This window comes from Argiope bruennichi, chromosome 10 (assembly GCF_947563725.1).
Source record: "Argiope bruennichi chromosome 10, qqArgBrue1.1, whole genome shotgun sequence".
Classification (NCBI taxonomy): Eukaryota; Metazoa; Arthropoda; class Arachnida; order Araneae; family Araneidae; genus Argiope; species Argiope bruennichi.
In genome coordinates this window covers 40,825,680-40,839,038 of record NC_079160.1, presented here as the reverse complement: position 1 = coordinate 40,839,038, position 13,359 = coordinate 40,825,680, and the positions used below count along the sequence as shown (strand labels likewise).

At 31.7% G+C, this 13,359-nt stretch overlaps 1 protein-coding gene across 1 annotated transcript in view; it reads left to right on the top strand.

The window, feature by feature from the left end:
• Window positions 1–13,359, top strand: part of LOC129988011 (putative polypeptide N-acetylgalactosaminyltransferase 9) — a 180,328-nt gene that overhangs the window by 46,713 nt on the left and 120,256 nt on the right. The window contains exon 2 of the mRNA XM_056096078.1: window positions 4,085–4,195. The gene's annotated coding sequence lies outside the window, so the exon portion shown is untranslated. The remainder of the gene's footprint in view (window positions 1–4,084; window positions 4,196–13,359) is intronic.

The window sequence follows — 13,359 nt, the reverse complement described above, 5'->3', positions numbered from 1 at the left end:
GTGTTGTTTTTTACCGTTTGTTTAAGAACAGAGATCAAAGATTGCTGTATCTACTTGAGCTACATTTCAATTTTCGCCAATGATAACTCAATGGCACATGTTGAACCGAACCTTTTTCCCGTACCTTGTCGACCTGATTATCAAAAAGAAGCCAAGTTGGCGTTTCACAAAAACATTTGTTACTCTGATATCTCGGATGAGATATAATTGTTTACCACAAAGATCGGGGAAGAAAGCTGGTTAAATAATTTACCAGATAAGGGTACTTGCTAATTAAGGACATGGGGAGAGTAATTGTTTTTTCCCCTGAGTATATAATCGTTTCTTTTGTTATTAAATGGCTTGCCTACACTGCATTTAGGAATTAATTGCTTAATTTTATTCGAAGGTTCTTTATATTCTAGAATGAATAATATTTGAGGAAAATGACTAAATACAAGCAGATGCGAGTGATTGTTGCCGACAGATATTATTAATATTCGTATGAACTTGCTTTGTTTGTTCACATTTTCATGTTTTTTTGAAATTATTTATTGCTAATGGAGCCATATTTTTAGCACGTGTTTCTTTAAATACTTAATATTTATATATCAATAAAATGTAAATGATTTTATTTTTTGCTGAAATATCAACTAATTTACCACTTCTTTGAAACAATATATTTTAAGATGACAATATATATATATGTCGTATATCGAAAATTAAATGCCAAGTCGCCAATACCGTAATGAGGTACCCAATTCAATATCCATCCGAGTCGTACAAACTATGACAAAATGTAATAAAATGGATATTTGAATAAAAAGAATTTATAAAATTAATTATACGAAATACTCCACCAGGCCATTATTTAAATGAGTTCAAATAATGGCTTGATGGAGACGGTAAATAAAGCTGAATCATGAAGAAGATAACATAATTTTTCATCGAGCTAGAAAAATATTTCTTTTTTAATATCTAGCGATGCGCGTTACATAGCAGCAAAAAGCGATGTCCGCAAATATAACAATCATATTTATTGAGAAAAATAAGTACGGAAAAAGGAGAATCAGTTTGTATATCATTAGGATCTATTTGATTATCATAAAAAGGAATCATCGTATCTATAAAATTTGGAATAAGTCTTCGATTGAAAATTAGATTTTCAACAAAAACTATTTCTACTTGATATGAAAACCCTCCATTGCCACTTTTAATTGTACTTAATTATTCAGTGATTCTGAGAGTAAAAATATTAGAAAGCTACTTTGTATTTATAATAAAAAATTCAGCAGACACACGTATATAGATATGTTTGAAATGACTTTCTTTCATAAGGATGTTTCTACATTTCCCTGTCAGTATATTTAACTAGTAGTCGATTCTAATGCTAATTCGAGATAACTAGCTTTTAGCTATGAAACTGCTGGATCCAGAGACGTGATATGCATACCAATAAAGACAGAAAAAAGTCTGATTTACAATTGAGATTATCAGAACTTCTGTAGTTCTTATTACTCAAGCAGGATGTAAGCAACTGAGAATTCAAGAGCACGATAATAGTAATCCTTGATAATGTATTCACTACCTCTTTAGTTACTTTAGGTTTATATCTTACAATAAAATTGATAAGTTCTTAGGGATATTAAATTTTTGTAGATTTTAAATTTTGCTTTTTAATAATATATATATTGTCATTTGGTTTTTATCCTTTGTAACATAAAAAATGTAAAGTTCTTGATAAAATGCTGTTTAGTTGTACATTTTTTGAAGGATTCGAACCAGATATTTGTTTAGATCTAAAAATAACTTTCTAATGGCTAGAAATACTCTACAATGTTGTGACGATATTCTGCGTATACTAAACGAATTGTAAAAATATTTCCATGTTATAAATTGATCGCTGTACTGCTGGAATATAATGTTGTCCATTATTCTGCTGGAGTGTAGTTCTGGACATTGTATTGCCAAATTACAGCAATGATCAGCATGCTGCCAGAGTATAAAATGATCATTTTATTTACTGAATACAGCATTGGTCATTGGGCTGCTGAAGTGTAGCTGTGGTTATTGGGCTGCTGGAGTGTAGCTGTGGTCATTGGGCTGCTGGAGTGTAGCTGTGGTCATTGGGCTGCTGGAGTGTAGCTGTGGTCATTGGGCTGCTGGAGTGTAGCTGTGGTCATTGGGCTGCTGGAGTGTAGCTGTGGTCATTGGGCTGCTGGAGTGTAGCTGTGGTCATTGGGCTGCTGGAGTGTAGCTGTGGTCATTGGGCTGCTGGAGTGTAGCTGTGGTTATTGGGCTGCTGGAGTGTAGCTGTGGTTATTGGGCTGCTGGAGTGTAGCTGTGGTCATTGGGCTGCTGGAGTGTAGCTGTGGTCATTGGGCTGCTGGAGTGTAGCTGTGGTCATTGGGCTGCTGGAGTGTAGCTGTGGTTATTGGGCTGCTGGAGTGTAGCTGTGGTTATTGGGCTGCTGGAGTGTAGCTGTGGTTATTGGGCTGCTGGAGTGTAGCTGTGGTTATTGGGCTGCTGGAGTGTAGCTGTGGTCATTGGGCTGCTGGAGTGTAGCTGTGGTCATTGGGCTGCTGGAGTGTAGCTGTGGTTATTGGGCTGCTGGAGTGTAGCTGTGGTTATTGGGCTGCTGGAGTGTAGCTGTGGTTATTGGGCTGCTGGAGTGTAGCTGTGGTTATTGGGCTGCTGGAGTGTAGCTGTGGTTATTGGGCTGCTGGAGTGTAGCTGTGGTCATTGGGCTGCTGGAGTGTAGCTGTGGTTATTGGGCTGCTGGAGTGTAGCTGTGGTTATTGGGCTGCTGGAGTGTAGCTGTGGTTATTGGGCTGCTGGAGTGTAGCTGTGGTTATTGGGCTGCTGGAGTGTAGCTGTGGTCATTGGGCTGCTGGAGTGTAGCTGTGGTCATTGGGCTGCTGCAGTGTAGCTGTGGTCATTGGGCTGCTGGAGTGTAGCTGTGGTTATTGGGCTGCTGGAGTGTAGCTGTGGTTATTGGGCTGCTGGAGTGTAGCTGTGGTTATTGGGCTGCTGGAGTGTAGCTGTGGTCATTGGGCTGCTGGAGTGTAGCTGTGGTTATTGGGCTGCTGGAGTGTAGCTGTGGTTATTGGGCTGCTGGAGTGTAGCTGTGGTTATTGGGCTGCTGGAGTGTAGCTGTGGTTATTGGGCTGCTGGAGTGTAGCTGTGGTCATTGGGCTGCTGGAGTGTAGCTGTGGTTATTGGGCTGCTGGAGTGTAGCTGTGGTCATTGGGCTGCAGGAGTACAAAATAGTCATATTATTGATGGAGTACAAAATAGTCATATTATTGATGGAGTACAGCATTGATCATTGCGCGGCTAGAATATAATATCGATCGTTTATTCTTATTTTACTTTATTCATTCTGAAATGTTCTTTACTGCTTTATCCATGGCCTTGCAATACACATCATGCGAACTTATGAGAAATATGTCAAATATGAAAATAAAACATTTATAGTGTAATATTGATTTTATGAAGTTTCATCTTTCTACTTAAAAATTTTATTATAAACAAAGTTTCGTTAAATAGAAATTTATAAAATAAAATTATAAAAATGCGAAAAGTTAAAATTGAAACTTCTCTCTTTATTGATTTAAACATATATCTTAAATTATGAAAAGGTCTTAAGTTCTGCTTCGTACACGTTTAATATAAAAAAAGGCTTATTCATAAATTTTTTTTGTAAGATTAGAACACAATTTCTGTAACAAACTTTTGAAATTAGTCACCTTCATATTGTTACAATTGCCATTATCTTTTCTCCTTATAATTTTTTTTTTTAATAAACACATTATTATCTTTACTGAATGGCATCATCTATTGAAAAATTATGGTGTATAATAACTAGGTTGCTGTTCATAAATAATATATTTTGTCTCCCTTTCTTACCAAATTAAAAATTTACACTTCTTGACCTGCTTTTCAAACTTTTATTTCTGTATGTTGTACGCAAAGATTTTTTTTATTAGTGGATGATTGTTGTATGTATTAGTAGATGTATATTTTTATTGGAGAAAATATTTGAATTAAATAGAATTGTGTGGTAATTTTATTATGCTAAAGTTTCTTTCTTTCTTCTTTTTAGAAAATTTTTGTTGGCATCTCAACTTTGTGAACATAATCTCATTGGATTCTTATTTTTTTTGCCTTCTTGATTGAGTTTTAATAGAATTGCGGAAAGCTCCTAAGTAATTCTGTAAGTACCTTTTTCCTATTTCGGTTGAATTTTCATTTTCTATACCTTTATATTTCAAATGAACCTTCATAAAAAAAATTGTATTATATTAGAAAACATATTATTTTCTTATTTATTTAAAATTAAACTGAAACATAAGAGAGTAAAACCAGATATCTCAACTCGGATGCACAATTTTCGAAATAAAAAAAAATTTATGAATCTCGATTCATATTTTTATCAACATATGGACATGAATTTCTTTAAAAATTCCACGCAGATGGTAGTTAATATCTATTGTATTATTTGATTGTGAATTATTTCTTAAATTATTTTCTTTTTCCTTTAACTAAATTGACCACTTGATGGAAACAAAGCACGGCCATCTTGAAATTAAGGGGAAAAAAAAAAGAAAAATGCTTTTATTGTCAATGCTTTTGATTTAACGAATGAATGTTTTCCAACTATTTGTCAGCTGCGCATTTATTAAAATTCTGTACAATTTTCAGACGACAAAAATTAGGACTTTATTATTTTTTCCAAATTTGTCTTCAATTTTAAAAAATGTTCTAATTCTTATATTTTATCTAAAAAATTATTTGCAGACGAGGATTTTTCTTCATCTTTGCATTTTTCTTATTCAGTAAAAATGTAACTTTATTTTATTTGTTTATTTGTCGAACAATTTTTATTCAATTAGTTCTTCTATTAAAATGCTTGTAATTATTATTTCTTTTGAAATCTACTTGAATAATGCTTTCATAGAGCAATATTAATTATGTAATTATTGATTTGTACTTAAAATTCCAGAAATTTGTTTTGCAATTTTTAAAAATAAATAATAATTTTTTGCTTTTTTTAAAGGTTTTTATTTTTCCGACTTTATTTCACTTAAGCTTAACATTTATAAAAGAAACATATCTTATCCAAAATTTATCAGCAGCTGCAGAATGTTAATTTCCATCATAATTCGTTTTCTAACAACCCCTTCCAGACGATAATTACCATCCTAAACGTCACGTCATAAAAATTCATTCTGTTTATTGTTCTTGCTACAGGTCGTCACCCTTGACCGAACTCGGCAATAAGCAGCAAAGCGAACACGTAAACGTTCACTTCATCTCCATTGACTTTATTGGGTATTAGCATAACGGGATTTGCCGTCAAATTAAACAGAATTAACACTTGTAACAATTGAAACGCTAGAGTGAGCAGGACGAAAATGAAATCAATATTTGGCTGCAATCCGAAACACGTCCATTCAATTTGACGCCTTACAGTAATTTGCATGTGATTTGCCTTTCCTGTATTGTTTGTTACTGCGCCAATGCTATTCGACTTTGGCATAACAACTGGTAAAATGAGGTAAAGCATGTCTCTGGACTGAAGTGAATATTGCTGAATCGTGAAAGGACGAGTGTTTTGTAATATGCTAAAAGATTACGCCTTGTTTCTTTCTTTTTTTTAAACACTGTATGATGGCTAAACTAAACTATCTCATATTATTTAGTAATTTTTTTCTTGCATATCTAATGACGTTAAAGCAGAATATTTGTTCTAGCGCTCCGCAAAGCATACTATTTGACTTAGAACTACCAAATTCAAGACAAATATACTTTAGAAGGTCGGAATGCATGCTTCATAGAGATGTTTATATATATTTCAATTAAATATTTGATGATTTGGACGTTTTTTACCTCAATTCCAAAAAATTTGTCTACTCCATAGTGATTTTTACACTATTTTAAAAGCCAAAAATTGTCCTTTTGAAAACATTAATTTTTTTCCTGAATTTTATGAATATTTAAATTTGTTTAATAATTTTCAGTAATAAATTCCATTGTTGTAATGAAATTCAATTCGTTTTCATTGTTTCATCAAATACAAGTTTTTGCATAATTAAAAGACCCTATTTCATATTAGTTCATACAGACAAAACCAGTCATTCAAAATTCGTGAAATTGTGTGGAGCTCTACATATAGAGATGAGAATTTCAATATAAGCAAATAGCTTACACATATCGCCACCAGATGACGCTGTTATAAAATCGGCAAAAAAATCGTAATTATGGAACCGTTTAGATATTGTACACGGTATAAATGTTTCTAAATAATTCATATTGTACAAGTGTTTACAATTCTTACACATTGTAAGGATTGCTACGAAATTCATATAAAATGGTCAGCGTTTGCCTAAATGTGACATTTCTTGATAGAATACCTTCTGGGGGCAACATATATATCCCCTTCTGAAATAAATTTTCATCTCTTCTCTTTAAGTCCTCCACTTAATTTCGCGAATTTTTGTTGACTGGTTTCGAGTGTAGTCTAGTTTGAAATAAAGTTTGTTAATTTGTAGACACATTGTGTTTAATCACTCCACATTTTTAAAAATCGTCAACAGCTGAAGAAAAAAGGTCGTATTTATTATTAATGCAGTTTATTGAAGGAATTAAAAAAAAATGTGAATCATCGCTACCGTGCTGAGATTATTTATATAAGTAGGATCCTGTAAATAACCACTCAAAAATTTATAAGTGTAAAAATTAATAAATAAAATGTTAATCTTCTTTGGAATTCTACATACCACTATTATTCCCAGGACAATTTATTAATATCAATCCTTTCACGTGAAAGCAATGTTCCCTTTAAATATCTTTGTTATCTAATTTTTGACTATCTGAATGAAATTAACCAAAATCTCGCAATAGGCTTTCCGTGGACATGCAGCATCATATTGTTCATATAATTGTGAAATTATATGAGTTGATTTTATAATGAATTGATAATTAGTAATTAAAAGTGAAACTCCTCCATGGCGGACCTCTTTGTATTGAAAATAATTTTTAAAAAATAACAAAATCAAGTACACGTATAACATTGGAAGATATATTTATTTTTGTAAGATTCAATGACATATGAAAAAAAAAAAAAATGACATTGACATCTCTTGAAATGTAAAAAGGAATTACGAATGCAGAAGTTGTGCGCCACTGATGCGAAAGATAAATAAATAAGAGTTTATTATTATTATAATTATTCATGAGCTTCAAAAAACAATACGCCATTATTATTTTCTAAGATATTGACACATGTGGATGTATTTGCCTTTTTTTTAAAAATAGAAATCATTCTGAATGATAAAATTTTGAATCTATTGAATAAAAACTCAGAATAATATATTTCTTTGAGTTTGAAAATGAAATTTTCTTTTTCTTGTGTACGAAATATATAAAAAGAAAGTATTGTAATTTTGAGAAAATTCAACCTCGAATCGAATTTTATCGAATTTCTACGTCCAAAAAATTCGTTTCTGGAATTATGTCTCTCTGTGCGCATAGCAGCTCAAAAATTCTGTTGAGCTAGTCAGCTGAAACTTAGAATATGGTCGTTTCATTCAATTTGTAGATTTCTGTCTAATGTTGAATGTAATCCATACAAAAAAATCTGATAACTGATAAATACACGAACTACATTTTTGTCTATCTGATAACTGATAAATACAAGAACTACATTTTTGTCTATCTGATAACTGATAAATACAAGAACTACAAAGTGCGAAAAGTTAATGGGTCAGATTTGGCTCACAAAAATTAATATTTAAAAATGTAGAATCCCTTTGAATTTTGTACAGAATCGGTATATGTTCGGTTGTGTATCGATTTCTACATTCGTATCCAAGTAACGCCATAGCTCAAAAATATATCTAATAAATAAAATATATCGGATAAATGAAATTCATTATGTGGTTTTGTTACTAAAATTGTGATTGTCTGTGCCAAATTTTTCTTTCAATCGGTGGGAAAGAAAGCACCCAAATTGCATACTCAGTTTTTTTCACTATACTATGAAGAAAAAAAGTTCTTGGGCCGCATAAAAATATGAGAACTCATAATACAGTTCATGTTCTTGACCAAGGTCAGCAATTTTTAATGTGGAAAGATAGCATAGGGAGTATGCGAGAAAATAACGGGAGGCCATACCTTCACGTGTTAAATTTTTTTTCCGAGTAATAAGTGAGATAAATGAGTGCCAATTTTTTCTGGACCAAAAACCCAGAGATCTAGTGCGGACGTAAAATAAATAAAATGTCCTTAAAGGAAAAGAAAAAAAAAAACTTTTTTTTTTTCACTTTTAAAAAGCTTATTCTTGTCAGTTAAAGAGTGGGCATAGATCCTTAAAACTTTAAAAGTTCGCGGAAGCATGCAGTTGTCTCTTTAAGTGGTCTACAAAGTTCAAGAACCGGCAAAAATTGTCTCAAAGTACGATCATTAATTTAATAAGGAAACTCAAAGAAGCTGATTCTACTCTTGATGTCTGTGAGAAATAGTGGCCCCTAAACGTTCAGTGTTAGCAAAAAAAGATATTTGAAGCATCATCTGAGGAAATCCTTAGTTGATTACCCTTTAAATTGAAGGGAGTAAAATTAAATTATTCTGTTTCAACTAGAATTTCTAGATCTTTTAATACTTGGCTATCAACTTTCCATACGAATTTAAATCTCCTTTTCTGATTTTTTAAAAATTCAATTTTCGTATCTCTTATCAAACAATTTTGGAAATTTAAATATACTTTTTCTTTGTTTCCTTACATGGATTTTTTTTAAAGAAATGTTTTTTGTGACTATCAGAGAAATAAATTTAATTCCTTTTAAGCGACAAGCCAATCTTTACACGTCAGTGAATTCAAAGCACTTGATATGAGATGATAAATTTTTTAAAAAAATAAACCAATGCATTCAAATGTGAATGTATGTTATATTTATAAAGATTTACGTCAGATTATTATTTCAAATCATAATATAGCCGAAGAATGGTTCTTTTGCCATTATATCAAAACAAATCAAACCCAAAACAGTTTTTAAGGATGGCTTATAATTAGTTACAGAATTTATCTTATTTTGGTTTCAATGTTTAAGTTTTTCTCCAATTTGTTTGAAATATTTTGTTTCAGGTGCTGAGAAAAATCGTTATTTTAATCTTCTTTTGAATCTTCTAAACAATCTTTGTTTCTGACAATTTGTTTCTTCTAAGCAGTCTGTTTCTGTGTAGTATTATTAATTTTATTATACCTTCTAGGAAATGAAACTTTTAAGGTCTAATAAGGGAAAGAGTAAACACATCACTCTATAATACATCATTTTAAATCATATTTGTAAGAAAGAAAGTTTTTGTTTTTCTTCTCTTTGTTTAATTTGGAAGGGAAATAAAAAATATATATTTAGAAAAGTGTTATGGTTATGGCAGTGAGGTTTTCCCTCCCTTAACTAGAATCTGTTTTTAAGTTTTGTCCATCAACAACTGGTTAAAACCAGTTTCTGTGCTTGTTCCCATATCCGGGATGAATTCACCTAGCTTTTCTGAAGGGCAAAATGTATGAAATAATGTTAACCTTAATTATTCTTTTCAACACTTCCTAAGCTTTATTTTGTTGTTGTTGATGATGTCTATATGATAACGATCGTTATAAATTAAAGAAGCGCAGATAATTATACTTTGATTAGGTTTGAGGTCAAGGTTTGATTCTATCTTGAACCAAATAATTTCTTTAAAAGAAAAGTTCAAAAGGAAAAGAAGTTCTTAGAAATTACTATATTTTCTTTCCTGGATACATTTTCCGTAATATTTAAGAAAACAGCTCTATATAGCCCTGATTTGGGTTGAACAATTCGTGAAATATAGCTATTATATGCCTCATATTAAACGAAACGATCTTTGAAATCATGATTTTATTTATGTTTTAATTTTTTACTAGCCTCCTTTAGCGACTAGTAGTTCGTTAGATTAAGGATTACTTAAAATATCAATTAAATACATTGTGTAACTTGATTTAAATGGCTTTCCCAACAGAATATTTTTAAATTTCAAATTTTAATAGGCATATTACTCATACTATTTTAAAACTTTTACGACGTTCTTTTCATTCTGCTATGCATTTCCTACTTTCTCTGTATTTCTTTATGTATCTAAAATTCCAGGAGGAAAGAGCAGCAGTGTTTAAAAATGGCACACTTCAAAATTTTTTCATCACTACTCTATTCCGAAATTTAATCTTATCTATATGTACAACATTATTTAAAAAAAATTTATTAAAAGCTTGTCTTATGCTGAAACCCAGTTAGCATGAAAAAAAAAAATCAAATCTTCATATCTTGATTAAAAAAAGATTAAGCATTAATAGCAACAATAAAAACTACTTGTTTCATTTCAGTACTGTATTATTCTATTACAAACTGCGCTTAAAATATTTTTCAAAATTAATTAAAAATGGAAAAAGAAATTGTATCATTAAAAATATGATTTTTGAATTTTAAGTTAATGTAAAAATTATTTTGAAACTGTAATATTTTCAAAAGTTCTCGCAAATAAACGGAGACCGCGATGACCTGGTGGTAAGGTCTCGGCTCGTGAGCCATAGGGTTTCAGGTTTGTGACCCGATTTCAACGAAGAACCATCGTGTAAGGGGATCTGTTGCACGCTAAATCCGCCAGGGCCAAACATCCTTCCGCTGGTGTGGTGTGGAGAGGGGAGTGCCAGCTCAAGTGTCGTCCTCGTGATCTGACCGCGGTTCAGAATTACGAGATCCGTCCCAAAATAGCCCTAGTGTTGCTTTACAACGGGACGTTAATATAACTAAACTAAAATTAAACTCGGAATAAACGTAATTAATATTTTAATTAAAATTTAAAAAATTCGCTTCGATTTGAGCATTCCGATCCTCCAAAGTATATATGTACCAAGTATGAAATCTCAAAACCGAACTTGTAGAGCACCAATAAATATAACACCAATACACACAATCGATTGGTGAAGTAGAGTATCAACACAACATTTTCTTTTATTATTAGTAGAGATATATTTATTTCCTTAATATTTCGCATATTTTTACATTCTACAATATTGCAGTGTAATCATTTTAGTTGTACATTTTATATTTTTAGACGATCCTTTGCATACTCCAAAAATAAATCATATCACGAAATCTTTTATATCACAGTTATAATAATGCGTAGTGTGACTTTCGGTCCGGCGATCTGAGTGATCAGAATTATGATAACTGGCTTTCAAGATATGCAATAAGCTTATAAAGAATACTCAAGTGTTTTCAGATTTTGTCTCCATCGAACAGAGGGCTAATTGTCACGATCGGACTGAATATTAAAATAATAATAATAATAATACTTATTATTATTATTCGCTTGTCTGGAGCATGTTGCGATTTTTAATAAATATTTCTTATTTAAACGAAATATTAAAATAAAAAATCTTGTCTCGAATTATGTGTCTTTAAAATGGGAATTAAGCTAACAAAGCGACTTCCTCCAGAAAACATTTTAGAAATTTTTCCTCCTTTTTTTTTCTTTCTTTTCTTTCTCTAAAGTTTATTGTTTTTAAATTTATAAACAAACAAAACTTGCAAAACTTTATTGTTTGTGGATTTCTAAACGTTTTTTAAAACTTTATTTAAGAATTTAACTTTCGAGTTTTATTTTTAAGCAATGATTATAGTCGGAAAATCATTATTAAGAAGCATATGTGTTTAATGTGCCTTTTTTTTAAATTTCTGGTCTGATCTCCGAGTCTATTAACTGAGTCATCATAAAATGATGACAATTTTAATGGCATGAGTTTAAAAAAATATTTTTAACATAATTTTTAAAGATGGGTTTCATTGCTGCAATGAGATTCAAACCCTTTTCAATGTTTCACCACATATTTAATCTCATTTTCTTCTGCCGTCGAAGTCTAAATAATAAATATTGAGACTGTTATTTTTGGGCATGTTGTTTTAAAAATCAAAGTGAAATTACACTACAACGAAATACAACGTGAAATTTGAAATTCATTGTTCACATACTTAAGGTTTTAATGCCTCCCTTTGATACCATGGGACTCGAATCTAATGGTAATTTTCTCATACACAACAAACGAGAAAGATGTAAAACTATTAAAATAACATTACTTTGTTGTCTGTTCTAATTTAAGGCTAAAGATTATTGTTACGAATTTGTAATTGTGCAGTGAGTTCCCTGGTAAGGAAGATAATTTCGCAAATATAGTAATAGTTGTTGAATGGATGTCGAGTCTCTAATCCCTGCCCTTGACATTAATCTTGGCGATGAATTTAGCTACTTTGTTGATAAAAAGGAAAAACCCAGAATATTCGAGAATCTTGATGATAGCTTCATTATAACTCGAGTTCCAGCATTTGTTATGGAATATTCGATGCCCTGTTTCGGAGCCATGAAAAGCGGAGTTGAACCGAAAGTAGTAGTTCAATTAAGCTCAAGCGAGTAGTTGAGCGAATTCTCCCGCTTAGGTATTGATCTCCAGCTAATTCCTCCTGAGCGTTTTGTACTGTTGCGATTATTTAGTAATCTTTTAGTGCGTGTGGGTTGTTTATTTCTCTAAGTGTTGTTTTGTTACTTCTGCATTCAAATTTTCGTTTGAATAAAGCGTTTTTATCAGTTATTAAGCCTGTTGGGGTATTCCAATGCATACCCATTGGAATTTGATTTTTTTTTTTCTATAACAATACTTTTTTGAAGAAATCATGTTCATCAAGTTTTTTCTTAAGAGATTTAATTGAAATTAAAACAGCCGGCAATAAACTGGTCGCCAATGACAGCTGGTGAAATAATAAAACCCAAAACATAGCATGCATTTCTGATAATCATCTATTAAATACCTCTTTCAAAGTCTTGTGAATCATGTCGCACCTGTCTTTATAGATCGAAATGACTTAATAATACGTTCGACAGTAGGGTCGTATATACTGAATTGGCGAGATATGTTTTGGGGTGTGATTTACTGGAGATCTTTTCTGTGTGCCCGGAAGCGGTCATTTCGACTGATGAGAAATTCCATTTATTGGAATCCACCTATTCACCTCAGTGAGTGGATCAATAATCTCTTTCGTAATGGACTCTTCGTTTCCACTTGCTTTTGGGTTCAATAGTCAATCCAAGGTCAGTGCATTCCCACCTTTTTTGGTGTTCACTATGACACATGGACTGAATTCAAATTAGCCGCGTTCTGCATTTTAATGTGCATTATTTCATTCATCAAAATTATTTATAATTTTTTTCCTTTGTGAAGTGTGACAGAACTTGGTTTGCCGAAGCTGACAGGACTATAATAAAATTTCATTTTATTTGAAAATTTTAAATAAGAAAGCGAGTCTA